Source organism: Piliocolobus tephrosceles, chromosome 9 (genome assembly GCF_002776525.5).
Source record: "Piliocolobus tephrosceles isolate RC106 chromosome 9, ASM277652v3, whole genome shotgun sequence".
In the NCBI taxonomy this organism is placed as follows: domain Eukaryota; kingdom Metazoa; phylum Chordata; class Mammalia; order Primates; family Cercopithecidae; genus Piliocolobus; species Piliocolobus tephrosceles.
Window position 1 is genome coordinate 63930386 of NC_045442.1, and position 4218 is coordinate 63934603.

Sequence of the window (4218 nt, forward strand, 5' to 3'; positions counted from 1 at the left end):
ACAGCGAAGGGAAGAGTTTCTAAGTTCTGAACGTACCTCTACTCAGGGTGGTTTCTATTATTTCTTCGCGTCTACGAAGTAGTTGCCGCACCCGGAGCCCTCAGCCCCGCCGCTTCTCACCGAGCTGGGCTCAGAGGGTGCGTGCCCCGCCCGCTCGCGGGTCTGGCGTGAGCGCAGTGGTTGTTGCACTAAAGTGTCTCCGCCTCTGGAGTCTCCTCGTGGCAGCGATGGCCGAGTGGTTAAGGCGTTGGACTTGAAATCCAATGGGGTCTCCCCGCGCAGGTTCGAACCCTGCTCGCTGCGGAAGCGGGTGCTTCTGTCTTTTCGATTATTTTTTTTTTTTAAATAAACACCTTCAAATGAAAACTTTTACTCGTCTCTTTGTATTTTCAATGCCTGCCAGCTAAATGGCGCGCCTACGGAGTGGTTTTATACGCCGTAGAAAAGTCAATAAATGTCAGTGCAAACATGCACTGTTTACACCAAGAGGAAAATCCTTCCACTGCCCTAAAAGGCAAGGTAACTAACTCCTTGTACTCCATGAGAAGAGCAAGTTGGCAAAATAGAAATAAAATGAATATAAATACTGATGGAAGTTTTCGGGCTATCACAGCCTGAGCAAACTATCAGCTCACTAAAACTAAGAACAACGCTATGCCACCTTCCCTTCCATCCCAGAATCACTTCCAACGGTTTGCAGACCACATCCAAAAGTGATATGAAATGGAAGATAATAAAAGCAATTTTAAAGTTCTACTTATAAAGCATCTTAGATACATCCACATAGTGGAATACTATGCATGTAAGCATTAAAATGATGTTAATGATGTAGGAGGGCCTTCCCAATGCATTGCCAAATGCAAAAACTAGGACAGATCGAAAAACAGCATTATGATAACATTTTTGTTAAGCAATTCATGTATATACCCATTTATGTGGGAAGAATGGGAGAGAAAGAGAGAGAGATGGAGAATGAATGGAGGCTGGAAAGAAATACACCAAAATGTTAGCAGGGATTATTATCCCTGGGTGGTGTGATTTGGGAAGATTTTTGTTTTCTTAAATAATTTTTTCCTTAACTGGGTTTTCTAAAATTTCTGCATGGACCCAGTATTATGTTTTAAATAAGAAAATTGTGAGGTTAGTCTTTGGGACCCTACACATCCCCTGTCTGCTACCTGTAACCCACTTTCACCATATCTCTCCCACCCCATGCTTCCCGGGCGCTCTTATGGACATACCTGATATCTCAAGGCTAGGGATAGTTTTCTGTGGTACCTAAGTGGATTCCACCCACACAGCCCCATCCTATTTGAGACTTGGCTGAACACACACACTCACCACATTTACATTTTCAATCCATCCTCTCTGCTCAATCCCCACCCTTTCTGCCCCCATTTAAGTCACTTACAAGCAGCTGCATTAGTTTCCTAACTGGTCACCTTTCCCTATCAGTCAGGATTACATTCAGCTGCAAATAACAGAAAATCCAATTCTAGTGACTTAAACTCATAGGGATTTGTCTCTAAAACCCTGGGAGATTAATACCTGTATCCAAGAGAATGTATCCAAGAGAATGAAATAGTGTATAACTTATTTGTTTGCATTTAAAATTTTTAAAAATACGTTACACTATATTAAAATGGCAATCCTGGCCGGGCGTAGTGGCTCATGCCTGAAATTCCAGCACTTTGGGAGGCTGAGGCGGGTGGATCACCTGAAGTCAGGAGTTCGAGACCAGCCTGGCCCCATGGTGAAAACCCCATCTCTTCTAAAAATATGAAAATTAGCTGGGCCTGGGGGCAAGGACCTGTAATCCCAGTTACTCAGGAGGTTGAGGCAGAGGAATCGCTTCAACCAGAGGCGGAGGTTGCCATGAGCCGATACCGCGTGACTGCACTCCAGCCTGGGCAACAAGAGTGAAATTCCATCTCAAAAAAAAAGTGAATCCAAGAAGGAGAGATATCTAAAATTATAAATTAAAACATTCCATCAAAAAGGCAAATTAATGATCAATTTCATTTCTAAATGGTTCTCTCCAAGCTGTAAAGTTAGCTTCATTTGACAGCTCTTTTTTCTTGTGAAATCATCTTATGGTTTCGGCCGGGCGCGGTGGCTCAAGCCTGTAATCCCAGCACTTTGGGAGGCCGAGACGGGCGGATCACGAGGTCAGGAGATCGAGACCATCCTGGCGGTCAGGAGATCGAGACCATCCTGGCTAATATGGTGAAACCCCGTCTCTACTAAAAATACAAAAAAAAAACTAGCTGGGCGAGGTGGCGGGCGCCTGTAGTCCCAGCTACTCCGGAGGCTGAGGCAGGAGAATGGCGTAAACCCGGGAGGCAGAGCTTGCAGTGAGCTGAGATCCGGCCACTGCACTCCAACCCCGGGCGACAGAGCAAGACTCCGTCTCAAAAAAAAGAAAAAAAAAGAAATCATCTTATGGTTTCAAGAAATGTTTTCAAATAAATAGTCACTTGTCACTATTTTTTTAAAAAGAAAGAAAGAACAAAGAAATCTGGGAATAGGAAATTCTCAGATGGAACAGGAAACAGGCCTCTTTGCATCTTTCTGCTCCGCCATTTTTAATATGCATATACAGCTTTTCATCTCATAGTCCCAATATGGTTGCTATACCTTCAGACCTTACATATGCATTCAACCAAGAAGGGGATAGACAAGACCCTCTTTTATATCTCATTTACACAAACTATGTATCATGGCTATCATCAGCTAGAAGGAATCTTGGGGAAGTTTAGCTGGGTATATTGCTCCCCAAATTGAAATTGGGAAGGAAGAAAATTAGATGGTACTAAGTGAAAATCAGTTACGTCTGCCACAGTCCTATAACAGGAAAGTCAAAGCTTGTAGACATTGGGCCTTCAAGACAAGTCCCCTGCCTTCCCTTCTGACCTTCCCACCCTTCTCCTCCTTCTGCTTTGGAGTTACTGGAAGACCTCCCAGCGCTGCATGCTGGCTCATGCCTTTGGGCCTTTTTAACATGTTCACATGTGACTACCTGGAATATCTTCACCCTTGTCCCCTCACTAGAGGAAGAGGGCTACCTAGCATTTGAAATCCCTTCTTATTTAGGGGACTTGCTTTCCTTTTGAATCTAGGTGTGAGGCTGTAATCCACTCCCAACCCCACTCCCAGCACAGAAGCTGAAAAAGTCACATACTTGCTGTCTCAGCCTCCCTTGCAGCTGAGGAGGCAGCATGTGACCTAAGCTCAGCCAATCAGATGTACCCATGCCCAACTTTCAATCAAGAGCTGTTATTAATAATACAAAAAGCAGGTAGGATAGAAATCCATCCTTGCAGTGGGCAGAGGCAACAATGGCACCCACAGGGATTGCCAGAGCCAGAGCTGCAACTGGAGTTTACAGCTGTTCAGCAGCAGAACAATAGGGTCTGCACAAGACTAATTTTGTAGCATCATTCTGCTGTGATCTTGAACTCCGCCTACCCTAACTTACTCCTGTTCTACTTTCCAAAAGTGATTTTGCAGCCTTCTTGGCAATTCTACAGACTATTCAGTATCTTTCCAGTAAGTTCCTATGAGTTTCTGCTTAAATCAGCCCCATTCAAAAAAGAAAAAAAATTTTTTTGACTTCCAAAAGTTTTAGATATAACCCCCTCTCACCACATCATTGTCTGCTAAGAAAACTCATATTCTCTCAAGCCCCACTTCTCAGGGAAAGCTTTCCTGCAAAATCTCCCAGGCTGATTCAAAAGCCACCCTTTAGGCAGAATGCAGTGGCTCACACCTGTAATCCCAGCACTTTGGGAGGCCAAGGTGGGCGGAACAACTGAGGTCAGGAGTTCAAGACAAGCCTGGCAAACATGGCAAAACCCTGTCTCTACTAAAAATACAAAAATGAGCTGGGCGTAGTGGTGCACACCTGTAGTCCCAGCTACTCGGGAGGCTGAGGCAGGAAAATCACTTGAACCCAGGATGCGGAGGTTGCAATGAGCCCAGATCGTGCCATTGCACTCCAGCCTGGGGGACAGAGCAAGACTCCATCGCCAAATAAATAAATAAAGCCATCCAATTTTTTTTTTTTTTTTTTTTTTTTTTTGAGACAGGGCCTTGCTCTGGTCACCCAGACTGGAGTGGCAATCACATCTCACTGCAGCCTCGGCCTCTCAGACTTAATTGGTCCTCCCACCTCATCCTCCTGAGTAGTTTGGACTGCAGTTGCACACCACCATGCCT

General features: G+C 44.8%; 1 non-coding gene across 1 annotated transcript; it reads left to right on the plus strand.

The window, feature by feature from the left end:
- The first annotated feature begins 221 nt into the window (after positions 1-221).
- Positions 222-303, plus strand: TRNAS-UGA. Its single transcript has one exon. It is a non-coding gene; the product is annotated as a tRNA-Ser (tRNA).
- Positions 304-4218: the final 3915 nt, after the last annotated feature.